The sequence below is a fragment of the Mustela erminea genome, chromosome 7, assembly GCF_009829155.1.
Source record: "Mustela erminea isolate mMusErm1 chromosome 7, mMusErm1.Pri, whole genome shotgun sequence".
NCBI classification, from domain to species: Eukaryota; Metazoa; Chordata; class Mammalia; order Carnivora; family Mustelidae; genus Mustela; species Mustela erminea.
The window spans coordinates 95,707,253-95,728,628 of record NC_045620.1 but is presented as its reverse complement, the minus strand read 5'-3'; positions in this window follow the sequence as shown (position 1 = coordinate 95,728,628).

Genomic DNA, 21,376 nt, shown 5'->3' with positions numbered 1-21,376 from the left:
TACTACGCTTTTTGAGATGTACCGAACTGGATAAATGACAGGTCCCCTTCCTGAGATGAGAAACAAGACTTAGCAATTGCATAATATTACTTGGATTGGTTATCATTTTGGTGAAAGCATATGATTCAGATGTTGTTCAATGACACACTGAGTATTTTTTGAGAATCTACTATGTGAACACCAGTGTAGTAAGACAGGAATTATAGATAAACTTCTAATTAAAAAATTAACATGTAGTTAAGATGTGGACATGAAATGTTCAGAAACACTAAGTCAAAATAATCCAGTGAATATTGTAATGTAATGCTTGTGTAATCGATTGGAGTGGTAGGAAAGTCTACTATAGGCTACCAGGAGTAGATAAGTCCAGTTCCAACTGGTCATAATTATGGGACAGGTTAGGGCACAGATGTTCAGTGATACACATATTATGTAATAAAAATGTAGAAAATCTTCCAAGTAAATTGTTATTACATATATTTTCATAATAACATGACATTATTGTAAACAGTGTGCTTCTGTTTACTATTAATAAAACCAAGTGCTGCTTCTAGATTATCACAATTCTCTCCAGTATAACCTCTCCTTATGATCCTTAGGTCACTTTAGTTTATGGCTGGCACTATAAGAGAAGCTCTTCAATGGGGATTCAGTATACTTCCAATCTTGACCTTTCCCGTAAAATCAATCACACTTTCTAGAGATTTCTGAAATTTTATAAATGACCTTGTGACAGAAAAGTGCTATATTAAATGCTTTTACTAAGTGGAAGATGCAGATAATAAGGTCTAGAGCAGTGCATGTTGTGTCACGTTATTGGGTCATTAAGTCAAATTAGTGAGCCATGGCCAATACTTAACAAAATGAAGTAGAATATGAGAGAATAAGAAATAATAACAAAAATGGGTGCAAAATAATAGAATATATTAAAATGTGTTGCTATTTCTACTATTCACACAAAATGTTTTCAAAAGCTGAAGTTGATATATAAACCTTGACTCCATTAAAAACAAAAAAACAAGCTCAACATTTCACCAAATTTCCATTAAGCATTGACCTTATGTGTCCCAGGCTGGATTAATTTATAATTCAGTTAGTCCCACCAGATGCATTAACAATCTTTCCTAATATTTCATATGATTCATATGGGAACTTCTCTCTAAACTTTGTATTTAATACTAATAAACTAATTTTCTATTAATGTTGGTAGGTTTTAATTTTTTCATACACTGTAATGGAAAGCATTTTTGTAGAACATATCAATATCCTCAGAAAAATGGTGTTATTTCAGGGCGGGGAATTTATTTAGTTTTATTTGTATACCTAATACCCAGCTGAGGGCATGATGAATTGTGGTAGTTTAAAGCATGTTTGTTAAGGCCATTGAATAAGTGGATTGATTCATCAATAACATACTAGGACAACTATCATTTTGTATAATCTTTCAGCTTCAACATAACAGAAAGAAGCTGGTGCTTAAGGGGCCTGGCATGCTTTTGTAGAAGCTCTTCCCCTCTGTGATGACAAATAGGTTAAGTCTGGCTGTACGGCAACACATTATTCTCCTACTTCAAATCACCTGCCCCAGGATTCAGACTGTCCCTTTGAGACTATTATTCCAGTCCTCTGGTTCACCAATTTAGAATGGTGTCACTATTTTCCAAGTGGCTAATGATACATATTAACCAATGAACTTGTTGGTATCTGGTCTGAAACTCTCTAGAGCAATCAAGCTGTGTTCAGAAACCCATACTTCTACCTAGTGAGTCAAGCTTTGTTCACCTCCACTGCTCTTTAGGAATGGGGCAGCAATAATGAATCCTCAGGTAGACACTACACTGAGTTGCTGTGGCCAGTGGTTTTTGGAAATCAGACTGCAGAGAAGTATGCAGCACCAGTCACAGTGTGATCTGCAGGCTCCCGAGGAATTCTATCCACCCGGACTGAATTACGTGGCCTGCTATTCCATGGCAGTTTCTCAGCTACACCAGCCCAATAATCCTACCTGAAATCTTATCGTCACAGTGACTTCCCATATTTAAGTATTAAATTCAGGAAATTTCTCTAAAATGTCACCTTTATAATGAATGCATCTACCATTTGAGAAGGATCTAAACTTCACTGTCTGGTTTACCTGCTTAAAGACTTCATCAAATTAACCACTTTTCATTTTGGAAACAAAGATGAGAGGCTGGCTAGGTGAGAGTCACTGGAGAGAAACTTGTGCTTGTATTCACAATAAAGAAAACCAGATCCTCCATATCTAAATATCTCAAAAATACTCCTCCTGCCCTTCTGGCCTTATTCTGAACTCAAATATTAGGGTTTTGTTTTTTTATACTGGAGTTGTTTCTTAATTCTCTTTCACTGACAGATCAGTTGTTCAGAGACATCATTAAAGACTTATCTATAAATAATGCTGCAGAGAACTTAGGTCTCTTTTAGAAGCCTGGATTCCTGCAACATCAAAAAAAATGATTTTATTTGGGGAGATGGAACTACAGAGGAGTTGATTTATCTAAAAAATTTATCAGAACACACACTGAAACGATACCTTTTGAGATGAGAAATAAGGATTTGACATTTTAATTGGTATTCCTTGTGTTCATTGGGTTAACATTTCTCAAGATATCAATCTGTTTTAGTGACAGAAAATTCAACTAGATCAAAATGACAGGGTTTGCAGCAGAACTATAAATCTGGCAGTAGTTATGTTCGGGTTCTTTCCGACAGTGGTAGTAATTTGCTTTTATGTCAGACAATCTCAAGGATATGGTCATAATGGGGTTCTAGTGAGTTGTTGGGATTCTGTGCGGCAAAATGGAACATGAATTAGCTGATATTTTCTATGCTGAAAGTATCATTCTTATTTGATAGAATGTTGATGGATTGGCAAGGAAGACACAGCTGGGCTTTTGGAACTGTAGATGTGGTATTTCGCCAGGCTTCTTCCTTTACTATCTCTTTGACAATATCTTGAAGGAGACTGGCTTCTAACAATTAAATTATTTAGGACAATGCTTGATTGGATTGAAGTCCTAGGGATTAATGAATTTACAGAGGGTATATCAGTGAACCTTGAGCTGCAGGGTGCATTTCTTCTATTTTCTGAATGCTGAAATGGCATTTGGGAGACATTATTTTTGTTGAGCTTTAGAACTTCCAGTAAAAAAATAAAAATCAGAAGTTTTATTAGATACCTTAGTATTGTCAAAATTCAGCCTCAATCAGAAAAAAGTGGAATGAGTGGGATGTTCTTTAAAGAACTGGATATAATTTTAGATGTTTTTATTTGTCTATATTTTATACCAATATATTTAATAAAATATTATTTCTTAAGTCTACTACACACCTGACAAGATAAAGGGTCTTGAGATTTTGAAAATAATCTATTTTCTTTGCATGTATTCCTACCAGTAACTTGAGGCAAAGGGTAGAGAGGAAAATGAGTAACTTATAAATCTCTCAAGGTCTGTTCAGTATTCTGCTCTGTAAGGTAGTTGTTAATGTATATTTTATTTATTATGATAGAGTTATCTAAGGGAATTTTCTTAATTGTATGATTTTCATCCATCATCATTCTTAGAAAAGTCTCAACTACATAGTGAAAAGTTAGCATTTGGTGGGGCAAAGATTAATATGTGATTATGTGTATTTTTAAAGGAGATTTTGCTACAGCACTTGTTTCTGCAGAATATAAAGATGAAAGTAAACCTGTTGACAGAAAAAAATCTAGAAAGAGAGTTTAGGAGACACAAATTTTTAAAAATGGTTGAAAGTGAACTGAAACTCTAGTTAAAGATGGGGAAGACTGCACAAGAATGTTTAGAGCTTCTCCTTTCTGACACCTGCTAAATGACAAGGGATTTTTTAAGTTACATATTCTCGAAAGACTAAAAAAGGTGACTAAAGACAATCCCAACCACAAAATGTCAGAAGCTAGAAAACAGATGCATAGTGGCAATTACTTAGTAGAACTGAAAAAACTGAATCCCATGCTTGAAGTAGGGAAATCTATTAAGCAATATATATCTACAATGGGTTAACCCCCCAAAGTGTGATAAACTGGAAGGACCAGTTACCTTTGGAAATGGTGATAAAAATGGGATGAAAAAAAAATGGGGTGAAAAACAGGAGGGCTGGTTCAATCTCTGTTTTAAGAAACAGATCCCCCCTGGGACTAATAATACATTTTATGTTAATAAAAAAAATTTTAAAAATTTTAAAAAAAGAAACAGATCCCATGACCCCTTTCAAATTCCACACTGCCCAGACATTCCCTCCTAAATCTCTAATTCTCTGAAAAGAATAAAACAACCTGCATGACAGATTGGAATAAGTTATTTGTATTGTCTACAAACAATCTTGGGGAAACAGTAAAAATCCAAAAGATCTAAATTAAAATTGCAAATACAGAGCAAATAATTTGTCATAAAGGAAATACCAGAAAGTCCAAAAACAAATAGATGTACTACTTTATTGGTTATTGGAAAAATACAAATTAAACTAACACTCAGATACCACTTCAATTTTATTTGGTGGGAAATATGATGGTTAACTTCTGGGGCAGTAGTAGAGAAAGTACTCTTAAAATGCTGGTGGGATTGTTAATGAGTGTGGTCAAGTAAAAGAGACTTCCTTCCTAGATTACAAAATACAGTATTCTCAATTCTGCCCTATCTCTGTAGCCAAAGAGACTACAACATTGACGCACAGAGGCATTCACTAGGTATCTGTTTTGGACTCGTTCTCAGTAGTTCTGAAGTCAACCTTGGTGTCTATCACATGAAAAATGGAATGTATATTTTGACTAGTTTATATTCATGATATAAGTGGGATCATATAGTATTTGTTCTTCCGTGTGTGGCTTTTTTCACTTAGCATAACATCCTCCAAGTTCATCCATGCTGTCACAAAGAACAGGATTTTTTTTTAGGGTTGAATAATATCCCACTGTGTATATGTGTGAACACACACATGTGTGTGTGTATCTCACATCTTCTTTATTCATTCATCTGTTAATGAACACCTCAGTTGTTTCCATGTCTTTGCTATTACAAATTATGCTGCAATGAATATGGGAGCATTAATTATGTGCAGCTCTTTCTAATTAATCATACCTTAATAAAAATAAAAGTGGAATATGCCTGTCCTTGAGTATCACAGAGCTGTCAGAAGAAACTAAGTAAATCCACCTTAAACATTATGGAGAGTGAAAAATAGGAAACAGAATGAGACATACAGCACAATACCAATTACTACACTAAAACATATGTAAACCTAAAATAATACTAAGTACAGCATTTCCATGGATTAAAAATACACATGTATAAACAGAGAAAATGTGCCTGTACAAGAAGAAATGGTGAGGTTAGAAATAGGACTGCAGGTTCAGGATGATTGAGAGAAACTAATATATGATGATATTGTGTCATTCAAAAAGGATGATGACTAGCACAATTCTCAGTTCCTGGAATCCTTTAGCAACAGTAAAAAGCAAACCACTAAATCTCACCAGAAGCAAGGGGAAAATGCCCAACACAATAGTTAACACATAGTTGTTGCTCAATAATTGCTTCTTCAATTGAATGAATAAATGAATTTTTGAATGGACAAATAAAAATGAATAATATGCAGTCTATATGTTATGCAGCTTATTATATTAGATAGGAAGTAGGTATAAAAATAGAATGCAATCAAAGAACACTTCCCCCTCTCCTACACAATCCAAGCAGATGTGTGCTACAATGATTGATCATTGGTTTGGACTAGGGCTTAGTTATGATTATTTATGAAACTGAAAGAAACATGCAGAATTGATTCAGATGATGCCGATTGTGCTGAAAAAGCATGAGGCTGGTTGGAATTAAATTCATTACATGAGTTTCTGACCATCCTAGGGGCCCTTAGGTCTAATCATAAGAAAAGGAGACGATGATCAATTTAGAAATCTCTCTAAGGCAAACATATTTCAGTGGGAAATACATTTTCCTATCCACAATGTTTAGTTCAGCATAATTAACATGAATAATTCAGGACAATTTCCTGATACTTATTATATTTGAGAGCTTAGCTGGATCTTAACTGCCCTCAAAATGTAGTCAGAATGTAAATTTCTCAGGAAAGAGTGGGAAGTAGGTAGTTTGATTAAAATGTAATATGTATTTAGAATTAACAATATTCAGGGTCTCAACAAAATGACCTTAACAGTATTATTTTACAGAAATACATTTGCATAATTGTTGCAATGACATCTCCCTCTCTTCCCAGCTCGTCCCCCACATCTCCTTACATATTCAATTTCTCCCCTGATCAATAGGCTCTCATGGAAAGGAACATGGCTTATTTTATGGTTCATTTTAAGTTGAATGCCAACTAAATGAGGGAGTGTGATTTTAGCTCTGCTTTTCTAAAAATGAGAACATTGAATCAATTACGTGTACCGGGTCATGTCTGCCATATTTATTTCATTTTACCAGACACCTTTGTGAACATCCAAGTTAGTTCCCTCTTACTGTATGTGAAACCCAAAAAGAGGCATTAGATCATAAGATAGGTTATAAAAGAATAGAATTTATATGTTAACATGAGATTTTTAAAATTTCAAGCTCTCTGAATCAACTTGAAAGCTTTTCAGTATGAAACAAAATATCTGAATAGAAATTTTGACAGCTGATAAATGGGAGCAGAGCTACAACTAAGTGTTTTCTCTGATTTAAGGATGAAGAGATTTTTCCTTCACTGCCCTCTTATATTTTGTGTGGCAACAGTTAAACATTGCTTTGGCTTCAGAGAATTTATCTTGATGTGATTTTGGAGAGCCAGAGAGTAGAGTCTGGGGCTCTGTGAAGGTGGACATTGCAGATGGCAACCATAGGGTCAAAGAAAGGGGGAGGAGCCAGCGGCCAAAGTATCAGCTGCCAGCCCATTCATGATCAGCTAAGGATAAGATACTTTTTAATACCACTAATACTTTAGTTAAAAGTTATTCTTAACTACTATATTTTCACTCCCTAATATATTAGGTATTTCATACTCTTGGGTATAAATGTAGCTAGCTACATAGTTCCCCTAGAGAATTTACTGTTTATATTTGGTCTTCTTTTTCCACCTGGAGTTCATCTTTTTCTTTTTAATTTAGGAGAATTGTTTGCATGTAATATTATCATTAATTATTCCCATACATATTGAAAACATGTTTCTCAGTTTATATTTTACCTTTTTCTTTACCGTATTTGTAGAAAGACTGGATGTATTTGAAGTGTTATATAAAAATATTTATGGTTCTCTTCATTGTATTGGTCCATGCTTACTCCTGGAACTTCTGTGGTTTCATTTTTATCAATAAATATCTCACTTGTTTATGGTAAGTTATTAGTTATGGATTTAGTGGGCTTGAAATACAATTTTATCATACAAGGTCTTAAAAGAAATCTCTGGAATAATTTTAGATTTACAAAAAATATCCAAAGGTGGTGCAGAGAGTTCTCATGATATACTTTGTTCAGTTTTCCTTAGTGTTGACATCCTATATAACCATTAGTATACTTGACAAAATCAAGAAATTAACATTGGCACAATATTTCTAACTAAATTATAGACTGTTGAGACTTCTTCGGCTCCATCTTTATATTTTTTACTCTCTTGTATGTGTCTGTCTACTTCTGTATCAACACTAATGTTTTCATTATTGGTAATTCATAAATCATTTTATTGTCTTATGGAGAAAAAATAAATTATTCTTCTTGACAAATTTTGCTTACTTGTTCTGAATAATGGGTTTATTCTTCCAAATGGACTTTAAAAATACAGAGCAAGATTTAAGAAAATGTAATACTGAACTTCAACTTTTTCCCTAAAGATTAATTTTGGGAGGATTAATATCTTTAAATGTTTTCTTAATGTATATACTTTGAGCCTCTTGGTACAGCAAACCCCTGCTTAGGTGTGAAATAGTCTCTTTTCTTTGTTTTCTGGAGTCCAGTCCTTCTTGTTCTACTATTTTATGGAGGAAATGCCACTGGTCCCTCTCCCTATAGCCTACGAGCTGACTCAGCTCTATATCCACCAAGGGGTTTCTTAAATCTCTGCCGCTTCTCCCACACATTCATCTTATTCTAATGTGATGGTTTTCAGTGAGTGTCTTTGATGTCACCTCTGGACCTTTCTATATTAAGCAGAATATAATCAGGTCCAAGAGACAGAACTATGGAAAATAGCCTCTCTTGTTTACTTTATAATAAATCTCAAAACAGGTGGTTCTACAATTATCACCAAACACCCAGACTCCTAATTTACCCCTTTCAGTACTACTGTCTTCAGGGTCTGCATACCCCTTCATTGTCCAAGACGGATGCTGCAGTTCCAGTATGTTCACACTAATATCCCAAGCAGGAAGAAAGGGAGTATCATTTTTTTCTCATTGGTCAGAACTTAGTCATACAATCATTCCTAACTAACTGGAAAACACTGGGAAAAACACTCTTGGAACAGGGACAGTATCTACCATGATTAGCTTAGATAAACTGGGGGTCTGGGAACAAAAAGAATTCTGTTAACAAGTAACAATAGGAAGCAAGAGGTGTTGCATAAATAATCACCAATGCTATTAGTGTCTCTGAACACACACGCACATACACACACACACACACACACACACACACATTTTTAAAATATTTTATTTACTTATTTATTTTAGAGATAGAGAGAAAGAGAGAGACGTGAGCAGGGGAGGGATAGAGGGATAGAGGGAGAAAATCTCAAGCAGACTCTGTACTGACTGCAGAGCCTGACAGAGGGCTCTATCTCACAACCCTGAGATCATGAACTAAGCCAAAACCAACTGAATCAACTGAACCACTCAAGTGTGCATATATATATATATTTAATGACCATTCTATACAACAGAATGAAAAACTGTCTTACAATATAGAGTTTCTATTCCATTTCTCCTTTTTGCTCCCAGTTCATTCTCATGACATCTCACTTGGGGATTCTATTTTAATCTAGATATAATTTTTTCAGCTTCAGCCTAAAGTATCTTCGTTTGATACTAACAAGTTCTTTGGGACATCCAAATTGTGATTAATTATAATTTTTATGGGTTCACTTTTCTACTGCTATAGAGGATTAAAAGGATAAGATTTTTTACAATACCAGTGCTATAGCCATACCTTTTAGAGTAATGAAGCCTGTAGAATCAACTATAAGCTTACATTCTAAGTGTTTTTTATTGATATTAGGAATGTATACTTAGACTAAATCCCTTTGCATTTGGAAGGTGCCTCCAATCCCATTAGGAGAAGCAGAAAAGAGAGCATGGGAGCACAGCTCGCTTCCTTATGTCCCTTCTGTCTGAGAAGTTACTCATTTATTACCAATCAAGACTAATTTTGAGGAAATGGCTTCATGTGAGATTCAACTGCACATCTTCGAAACAAATTCCCAGTTTAAGCAGAATTACTGATCCAATCACAAGCAATGTTTGGCCAGAGCAGGATGCTTCACATGGGCAGTAGAGCCTACTAATGGAAAAGGACGCACCTTTATCCCAAGAGAAAGGAGGCAAAAGCTGACCCAATTATCTCCATTTATTACTATTAACAGTGCCAAAGAAACCGCCTCATTTCCCTGGAGTAGAAAGAGTAAGGGCACGGTAAGGGCAGGAAATACACAAAATCAATCTGGCTACTCACAGGGGGAAAGTATTAGAGTACAGGAAAGGACTTCCCCTCCAAAATTTTATAATTTCAGAGGCCAGGCTCCTCCCTCTTGGTGGTACATTTCCATAAAGTTGCTATTTCAAAAGTAAGGTATGTTATGTACATATCAGGCATACATACACAATTGGTCTGGCCGTTAATTGAATGAAGGCATCACAGTATCACTAAGATGGCTTTTGATATTATCTACTCCAAACTCTGAAGTTTACATAACTTAAGGTCCATAAGCTTACCTGACCATCTGTGTCCCTGTCTCTCAAACTGACTTGCCAATCAGTGCAAAACCTAGACCAGGACTTGTGATCATTCCCATGGTAGTGCTGTCTTCACTATAGAATACAGAAACTGTTTTGTTTTGTTTTGTTTAGGAGGCAGGTGGTGGGGGAGACAGGAGGGACAAAGGGAGAGAGAATCTTAGGCAGGTTCCAAGCCCAGCACAGAGCCTGATGTAGGGCTTGATCTTGTAACTCTGAGATCATAAGCTGAGCTGAAATCAAGAGTCAGATGCTTAACTGACTAGGCCATATAGGTATCCCTTATAACTATTAATAACTGTCTTTAAAACAAAAATGTGAATGATTGTTTCAAATTAGTGCTACTATTTTCAGGTTTTATTCTTTTTTTGTTAGTTTCTTGAATATGGTCATATATTTATCTATACTTTGCTTTGTATTGTCTCTATGAGAAAGACCTGGTGTGTATCAGATGGCCAGTACTGTTCTCCAGGACTGTGAAACTTTTGTGCAGAAGTCTTTTTTTTAATCACAGTTCTGCTTAATATTGTCTAACCCTAGGAAATAAGAAAATAAACTATGGGATGACCCTTTTTACTACAAAAGCAGTTTTGACTAAAGTAATCTCACACTTTTAAGAAACATCTAGTACTGAAGGAGCACCTGGATGGCTCAGTCGTTAAGCGTCTGCCTTCCACTGGGGTCACGATCCCAGGGTCCTGGGACTGAGCCCTGCGCTGGGTTCCCGGCTCGGCAGGAAGCCTGCTTCTCCCTCTTCCACTCCCCATGCTTGTGCTCCCTCTTTTGCTGTGTCTCTTTCTGTCGAATAAATAAATAAAACCTTTTTAAAATATCTGGCACTGAAATAGTGGTATATCTAATACTGCTATAACTTGCTGAACTAAGATTGATTAAAGCATTTGGAGCAATGATATAGAAGCCCACAATTCTAATATAGCAATCTTGGAAATCACTGAGACAACAGGAAACAATTCCTTGTTTTGTAAATAAGCTGGTGGTAAGCAGGCCCCAGCTTCGGAAAACACGAAGAGAGGAATTTATGGCAAGAGGATGTAGGCTAGTCATAGTTTAGGGCTGCTGTGGTCTTCATGCTACTAATTCCAAGGATTCTTTAGGAATTTATAATAAAAACATAAGTGACGTGAGAGCCTAGAAGCAGGAAGTCTCTCTCAAAGGAATCACGAAGTCTAGTCCATCCTGAGCTTACACTGACGCTGTTTCTTGCCCCTCTGTCTACTACACCTCCAATAAAATAGGGTTTATCTAAAAAAGCCTTACTGACAGAATGACTAACTGGTGCCTATTCTTCTCCACTCCTATCCATCTTCTTCTCCCTTCCCTTACCATATTGCCTTATTCCATGGAGCATTTGATCTTCACCGAGATTCTGGACTAAATGCCTATCTCTTGCCTTTTTAGTATTAATACTCAGATCCCTGGAGCTAATACAAATTTTACCAAACCTTCACCGAGAAGATATATGTTCCATTTAGTATGTTTGTGAATGTGAGTAACAGAAACAGAAACATAAAACAGAGTGTTCTTAGCTCACATAAACACATGTGGAGAGATGAGGCAGATTTTAGAACTAGGTGATTGATGGACTAAAGCACATCCTTAAGGTCTCAGGTCTCTGGTGTCACCTGCCACTCTGCTATTCTGCTTCTTGTGGTTCTTGCTAATGAGTAAGAAAGAACTGTCCCTGAAGAATACACTCAACTTCTCCTTTTAAGTCAGTAGCCAGAATTTAGTCATATGCTCATTCCTAAACCAGCACCTGGTAAAGAAAGATTAGGAATCTCTATAGACTAAGATTTCTCAACCACAACACTATTGACATTTGAGCCCAAATACTTTCATTTTATGGGGAACCACCCTACATGTGGCATAAGGATTAATAGCATCCCTGAATGCTACCCACGAAATGCCATACCTATGTCCCCAGTGTGAAACACAAAATATCTCTAGACTTGCCAAATAACCCATAAGGAAAACAAAACAAAACAAGACAAAAACTGTCCCTGGTTTTTAGGAAGTGCAGCTTTTGACTAATAAAACTCATTCCAAGAATTAAAGATGAACTAAATTTCCATTGTAGCACCCAGCTCTGTGAGAGGGAGATGACTACTCTACCCAGGGCAAGATTCTTTTAGAATAAAAGAGAAGAGAATGCTGAAATGTGGATAATCACAATGTAAGCTACATGTTTAAAGTAAGTCTTGCTTTAATAACACTGACGATCGACCTGCCCAGTCAGGCTGCTATCCTTTGTCTTACTGGCTATCAAAGAGAAAGGCCCATAATGATCAAGAACTAGATGGAAAGAAGGAAGCCTTAATATAGAAGGAAGCCTTGCTTTTTACGAAAGATCTCATTTCTGTCACTGTCCATATCTGCTCAGTGGGACTACAGCCTACAGCTCCCTCCTGCCTAAACAAAGTAAGCAGTTGTCAGTTATCTACATTAACACATGACTGTTAGCATCTGAGATCTGTCAACAGCTGCAGGATTTTCAGAACACTGGGATGAGTTTGGAATAATGATAAAAATTGTATCCTTTGAACAAACCGGATCACTTGGTACTTGAACTGACCTGTCCTTTTGTGTTTCTATCTGACCAAATATCCACTAGCAGGATCTGTCTTGAAGTCACTGTGAATCTTTTGCTGTGCCCCTCATTTAGGTGTGAGGGTGTACCCCTCTCCTCAGGAACCCATGAACAATACATAAGATGTCCTCTAATTTAATTTACCATAAAGATGACAAGTAGATGATCCATGCTAGGGGCTCCTGGGTGGTTCAGTCAGTTAAGCATCTGACTCTTGGTTTCAGCTCCGGTCATGACCTCAGGGTCCTGAAATTAAGCCCACCTCGGGCTCCATGCTCGGTGTGGTGTCTGTTTGTCCCTCTCCCTCTGCTCCTCCCCCTGTGCTCTCTCTCTCTCACAAATATATATATATATAAAATAAAAAAATATATAAAATATATATAATATATATTATATATATGTAAAATATATATATATATATATTTTTAAGAAAATACATGCTTCAAAACCCTCAGATTGTTTTTCAGAGTCCATAGTCTCTCATGGTTCACCTCCCCTTCCAATTTCCCCCAACTCCCTTCTCCACTCTAAGTCCCCATGTCCTCCATGCTATTTGTTATGCTCCACAAATAAGTGAAACCATATGATAAGGTGGGAGGTTGGGGTACCAGGTGGTGGGTATTATAGAGGGCACGGATTGCATGGAGCACGGGGTGTGATGCAAAAATAATGGATACTGTTATGCTGGAAATAAAAAATAAAAAAAAATAAATGAATAAATTTAAAAAAAAAAAAAAAAGAAAATACATGCTAATTATTTTGGTGTTTGCTGGAACATAGTTCAGGATAAACCCCACTCACAACCTGTGGAGCATTATTACACACTGGCATTGTGTTCTTTTGTGAGCCTTTCTTAGGTACTGGACTGAATACCTGGGGCACAGATTTCTGCTTTAATGTTAGCAGATGCAGTTATTAGGCTGCTTGTCTCTGGACTTATTGTCACTTGAATCTCATGTTGATGATCCTGTTATTTTAAAACAAGTAATAGTCTCAGTTAAAGAATGCTTTTGCATTGTTTTAACAACTGGAGTTGCAAATTTGCGCATTCATTTATTCATTCACTCATTTATCACATATGTATTTTGTAGGCACTGTGTAAGTTCCTAAGGTTATATTGATAAAAGCATGATCTCTGCTATCAAGGAACTCAGGGTCTAATGTGGTACAAAGTGCATAAATAAATATATGATTCAAAAGTGTCATAAGAGGAACCAACAAAATATTGTCAGAGGACAGATGCAGTAAACCACTAAGAGCCATGTGTAATTCAAATTCCTAGCAGGAAAGAGGGCATATTCCAAGAATTAACTGAAAAGAATGTAAGAGAAGTGACTATTTTCAGAGACTTGGACTGGATTTGGAGAAACAGAATACAATGGTGAGGCATCCAGGGACTAGCAACGGTGGAAGCCAAAGGGCCCAAGAGGAGGGAGGGAAATGTCACTGGAACTCACAAACACTGAAAACACAGGAAAGTGACTCCCACAGCACCTGAGGCCTTGAGCAGAAGAGCAAGAGGAAGGCACCACTATCCAAACTGTGGTCCAGGAGGGACACAGGTGGGTGAGGGGGCAGTGGTAGAATAAAGAGTCTGACCTTTTGCACTTCCTATGTTGATTTTATGTTGCTGCCTCTCATTGGCTATATCCTACTAGAAAAATGAGAGCATCATGATATTTTTAGAAATCAGCCTCTTGGCAGACAGGGAAAGAAAAAAAGGCAAAAATAATAAATCTGTTGCATGCCAGCAGGATGGGATACATGGAGAGGATGCCGCTGGTTGGGCACAGGCAGCTGAAGCCAGGTTGAGAAGGGCTCTGGGCTCTCATTTCACTTCATTTACTAGAGATGAGAAGACATTGGCAGAGTGAAGAAAATTTGGTTTCTTCCTTCAACTTTTCTCCCTCGTTACACAACTAACCTCAGCAAAAGATTGTATGTATATACATATGCATGTGTGCATTTTACTTTCTCATTTGCATTAGGAAAGATTTTTCAGAAGTTAAGGTGATTTTTTTTTAAAAAGGCTTTTTTGAGAAGACTTGTAATATTATTTCATAGAAGCAACTAATATATCTGCAAAGAAAATATTTTTAATAAGCTAAAATGTAACTGACCAAGATAAGTAAGTTTATAATCATACAAAAATTGCTTTATTGACTTTCAGGTTCCTAGAGAACTCATAAGAGATTAGTAAGTCTAATATCAATGCAGATCCTGGTTTTCACTTCCTCATATCACATATTAGGTTGATCAGAGACGCCCAGATGTTTCAGGTCCTTATTAAAATTACAGAGGCTTAGTGTGCTTTGAAACATGCTATTTTGCCCCCACTCCCATTTCATCTGGGCTCCAGACAACTGAGGTTTTTTTTTTTTTTAAATGCTTAGAATAATTGCCCAAATACTTATGTATTTCTATCAGTTTTTATAATTAGGTTGGCTTTTTTCCCTCCAAGCTTAGTTGGAAAAATAACAAAGGATGAGCTGTTTGTGTATCATTAATCCGTATCCTCATTAACTAAAGTAAGATCTTTAGTCAACAGGAAGCGATTGGGCTAATGATGGTTTCTGGCTGTTTGATTGTTTATCACTCTTTCTGTCATTTTTCACCCTCTACATCCCTTTGATTGAGCCAATTGTGAATATAAGCAATCAATAAAACTCCAGGTGCCATGATTTGGCACTTCTCTTGCATATATTATGCGAAATGGGGGAAATGAAACTGTAGTATAGTTAATCAATAAAGAGTTTAAGAAAAAGAAACACAACAAAACCTCTGACATTTTCCAAGCCAACATAATGCAGCTATATTTTGTGGGTACGTATCTATACAGAATTATGCCTGGAGCATTATTTTGGTAGAAAAAATACGTAATATAAATTCAGAAGAGTTCTACTTTAGTCATATACAGATTATGTATCCCATTAGCATCAATTTCATCTAGAAGTCATGTGCGTATGAGCGTTTTTAGCAATTGACGAGTTCTGAACAGTTTCAATAGATCTTATTCCTTTTCACATACTAATGAGGAAAAAATAGTAACATTTATTTTGGTACCTAAGGTATCAATCAGCCAGTAAGTATTTGCTAAGCATGTTACCCACTAGCTTATATGCAATAGAAAAATAATTTTCTTTCATGATTCCTCTCCAAAAAAAATGTATTACAGAGGCAATCTGAACCATTAAACTCATGCAAATGCTAGAAAATATACCAAATTATTAAATATCTTGAAAATTCATTTTTAACTTTATTTTTAATAAAAAACTACATATATTTAAGTTGCATGACATGGTATATATATATATATATATATATATATATATATATATTCATTGTCTAATAATTATTACTGTCAAGCTAATTAACATATCCATCTCCTCAGATGGTTACTTTTTCTCAGTGAGGGCACCTGAAATCTACTTTCTTAGCCAATTTCCATATCCAGTAATTATTCACTTTAGTTATCATGCTATACACCTATACAACTAAAACTTTCTGTCCTTTGACCAACATCTCCCCATTTTCCCTACCTTCCCACTCCTGGTAACCTGGTAACCACCATTCTACACTACACCATTCAACTTTTTAGATTCCCCTCCTTATCTGTAGCTTCACTCCAAAGTTTTAGCTACCCTCAATCAACCACAGTTCAGAAGCATACGATTCTCCTTCCAACTTATTGGCAGAAGGTCAATAGTAGCCTAATAGTACTAATAGTACATCACAATGTCTGTTATTCACCTCATTTCGACTCAACATGTAATCATTTTATCATCTCACATCATCACAAGAAGAGTACAGTACGATAAGATATTTTGAGAGAGGGAGACCCCACATTCACATATTTTTATCGTAGTATGCTACTAATATTTATCCTGTTCTATTATTAGTTATTGTTGTGAGTCTCTTGCTGTGACTAATTTATGAATTAAATTTTATCATAAGTCTGTATGTAGAGGAAAAAACATAGTATATATAGAGCTCAGTGCTATCCATGGTTTCAGGCATCCACTGGGGGTCTTGGTACATATCCCCTATGTATGTTACTATTGTAACAGCCAGTTCCTAAATTAAAATGGTTCAGCCTAACATTTTTTTTTTTTTACTTTATGATAGTGTGAAAGTGATACACATTTAATAGAAACTCTATAGTGAGTTTTGAATTTTTATCTTTTCCCAGGCTATGGATATATAGTACAATAGTCTCTCCTGATACTAGACAACTATGGTGAGCTGCAGGTCCCAGTCAGCTACACAATCATGAAGGTCAACAACCAATATACTTACAACCATACTGTACCTATACAACCATTCTGTTTTCCACATTCAGCATAGTATTCAATGAATTACATGAGATACTCAACACTTTATAAAATAGGCTTTGTGTTAGTTGATTTTGGCTAATGTAAATGTCCTGAGCACATTTAAAGATGATCTAGGCTGAACCATGATGTTCAGTAGGTTAGGTGTATTAAATACATTTTTGACCTACAATATTTTCTACTTACGATGGATTTACTGGGATATGACCCCATTGTAAACTGAGGAAGATCTGTATCAATGGGATAATGCAGTGTTTTGTTTTGTGTTTTTCTTTCTGGCTTAGGACAATATCTTTCATGTTCATCCACATTGCAAATGGTAAACACATACAATGGAATATTATTCAACCTCCAAAAATAAAATGAATTTTCTTAACTTCAGGTATAACACGGTATGAAGGTAGTTTTAAATGAGTGCTAATAAATAACTAATAAGACAATGAAGAGAAAATCACCAAAGTTACATAGTGTAAGGTGAACATAAACATCTCTTAATATATAGTGATTAAATTTTGGAGCTCAGCAACGAAAGATGTCAACAGGAATATCAGGGGTGCATCCTTGGTTTTATGATCTGAGCTTTAAAAACTTAACCAGTTTTGTGATCAGAAGTTTTTCACTTATAAATAAACCCTTTAGATTCAGAAGGGAAGAAAACATTTTGGTCTCTGAGTCAATTAAAAGCCTGTAACCTGTAACTATATTATGACACTGTCTGGAACACAGAATTTAGAGTCAAGGTTGAGTGTTAAAGTCTGCTAATCTGACACTCAACATCATCACTGGCACCTCTGTGGCTTCTTGTCCCTCTTTACCCTACAGAGTAGAGAGCTCAGTTTGAGAAATGGTGTCACTGATATGGATTTTTTACACCCGGCCCTGTTAAACTTGAAGAGCCCACCTGAGACCTGCTCCTGAGTAGTGACTCTGTCACCATCGCTGTGTGAATGACAAGGATAATAGAAAGACACTGAGAAAGCAGATGTTGTTACACTGTCCTTGCTATGTGACTTGGAAGCAGGGAAGAAAAACAACCGAATAGCAGTATCTGCTGAGCACCTGGGGTTGATCTTGATTGTGCCCAAGAATCCTCTCTTCACTGCAATATAACTGGGACAGAACAAGCCAAAGCAGCCTGTTTCCAGTCAGTTCTGCTTTAAAGGGTTCAGTGAGCTGTGTTCTGGAGTTCTGTTTCCTATTTCTTAGTGAGCCCCAAATGTAGACTTGTAAGATTATGTAAGAATCTTTTAATTATGTGCCTACCTCCTTTCTTGGTTTTTCCCTTCTTCCTTTTTATCCCCCTTCTTTATCTGTTCTACATCCAAATTATGCTGTGGATTAGAAACTGTAAAAACACTAGGGATTCAGAGGTAAATAAAATAAAGCCTCTGTCCCCTTGGAGCTAGTGAGAGGAAATAAACCATGTAACAAACAAATAAACGTAATATAGTGATATGCATTAAGGAGAAAAATAAAGGAGATGAGGTAATAGAAAGTGTAGATGAGGTTGCATGGGCTTCCTAGGGTTGCTATAACAAATTACCACAAACTTGGTGGCTTAAAATTACATAAATGTATTTTTCCATAGCTCAGGAAGTCAGAAATCCTAAACCAAACTGTTGTCAGGGCTGTGCTCCCTATAAAAGCTTTAGGGGAGAATCTTTCCTTGCCTCTTACAGTTTCTGCTGACTCCACATGTTCCATGCTTGCATTTGCATTACTCATATCTGTCTCCATCTTCCCAGGGACTTCTCCTCACCCTGCTATATATTCTCCCCTTCTATCTCTCTTAGGGACACTTATCACTGGGCTCACTTGGGTAATCCAGAATGATTTCATCTCCAAAGACGTGTTTTCCAAGTAAGTTCACATTCACAGTTTCTAAGGATTAAGATGTTGACATATCCTTTAGTGGTGCCAGTGTTCCACCCACATTAGTGGTCAAGAAAGGCCCATCTGATAAGTTGGTCAAGGAAGGGCTTTCGGAAGAGACCAGGATAAACTGAAGAAATTAACCCAAATGAAACAGTATGAAACAGAAAATATATAAATCTCATTGTTCATTCAAGAAGAAATTTATATCTTCACTGATATTACAAAACATCTTTGAAATATTCCAAAAGGAGTTCTATATTCTCTTTTAACTCTCACTTTATAAAAATAAGGGATTATTGTTCAACATTCATCTACAAATACTTTTATGCTAGTTTCTAGAATTTATCGTGGGTTACCACTACTGAATTAATTCCAATAATATATTAGTTACCTGTCTAAAGCATTAACAATTCCACCTACGGGGACCTGGAGTAAATGAAACTACTGAAAGTTCTTGAATTTTAATTTGATATTCAAATTTTAATGCAGTTTTCTACCACAAGAGGACTTCCCTCATGCTACCTCCAATCCTATGCTTAAAATTTTCTTTTTGCATATTAATATCATCATTCTTCCAAAAAATGCATGTTTTCTTCAAAAATCCATGAGATATAAATGTAATGTGGAGCTACCAACGGAAAACAATTAATAAAAGGTGGAAATGTTCAGGGGGTTACAAGGGATGAGAACAAGATGAATGAGCAGAAGGACCGATTATTTTCCAAAATAAAATTAACCAACTTTGAAATGTGACTATGAACTGACCACGACGACTGCGGATTTGAAATTCTGGTGGAAAATGTCTTGCTAAATTCAGGGAGAAAAAAAAAAATATATATATATTTAAATATATTTTATAATATATAATAAAATATATATTCAAATAAAATATTATATATTATATAATAAAATATATTATTATATGTTATATAATATATTTATTAATAATATATATTTATTGATAAAAATATTATATATCATTACATAATATAAAATATATATTTATTATATATATTTATATTTAAATATATTTTATATTTATATATTTATATATTTTATATATAATAGTATATTATATATAATATATATGTAGTATATATAATATATATTTATAATAAAATATATATAAATAATATATATTATGTATTATATTTATAAATATATATCTAAATTTATTTAAATTGAATTTATTTAAATTTATTTAAAATTATATATAAATAAAATATATTATATTTATATTTATATTTGATTATTTAATTAATTTATTATTTATTCAATTATAATAATTCATATTAATTATATTTATTTATAAATAAATAAATGAATGAATTTTAATTAAAAGGGATTATCATTTCTGCTTTCTAATAATTTGTCATACTGGAAGCAGAACAATTTTCTTACATGGCAGAAAACAATAGGAGGCAGATTGGTTTTAGATTTTTCAAGAAAGTTTTTTTACTCATTGAAATAATATTTTACCCCTGACCCAGCTGTAAGGCATAGATATAAGCAGGTTGGTTAACTCTTGTCCTTCCCTTTTCACAGATTCTGCAGGTCAATGTCCCATGCACCTGCTGCTTCAGGCAGCCCAAATTGCAATAAACAGTATTCCCAAAGTGAACAAGACCATAGGTTTTCTCCCCTAATTCTGGTATTTTAAGTAGCTGATAACACACAATGTTAAAGATAGAAGGTACCTTCTACAATGTGTATTGTAGAAAGAATACATAAAAGAATAATAAGTAAATAAAATAATAAAAAATAAGAAGAAAAATAAGTTTGGTATTCAAAAGTCAGAAACTTTGACTCCTAAATATGTTTCTGAAATTCAGTTTCCACAACTGTAATGTGGCAAATATTTATCTTCACAGATGTGTATCAATATACTTTTCCTATTAATAACATTAAGGATAAAGATAAACATTTTCAATGTATTTTAGTGCTGAGAGCTCCCTAAATGTTGAAAGGCTTCTCAACTTTCCATTTCTCTTTCATTATATCTTTCTTTTTCAATGATTCCTGGATGCCCATTCATAAATCATGCTCATTTTTATTTTTTCCAACTAAGTTAATGTCCTTAACATTGATTAGAATTTGTGATTGTTAAGGTCATCTAGGTGAACTGTGGATATAATGATTGGCATTAAGGACTGAGTTCTATAGATCTTTAATGCAGTTTCATTAGCCAAAAGTACTCTGGAGAAGAGCAAAGGACCAGGCACCTTGGAAGACTATTAAAAAGAATCAAATAGGGGGAGGAGTCAAGATGGCGGAGAAGTAGCTGGCTGAGAGGACATCAGGTTGCAGGAGATCAGCTAGATAGCTTATCAAACCATTCTGAACACCTACAAATCCAACAGGAGATCAAAGAGAAGAAGAGCAGCAATTCTAGAAACAGAAAATCGAGCACTTTCTGAAAGCAATGGTCACAGTCGCCAAACTGTGGAAAGAGCCAAGATGCCCTTCAACGGATGAATGGATAAAGAAGATATGGTCCATATATGCAATGGAGTATTATGCCTCCATCAGAAAGGAGGAATACCCAACTTTTGTATCACCATGGGCAGGACTGTAAGAGATTTTGCT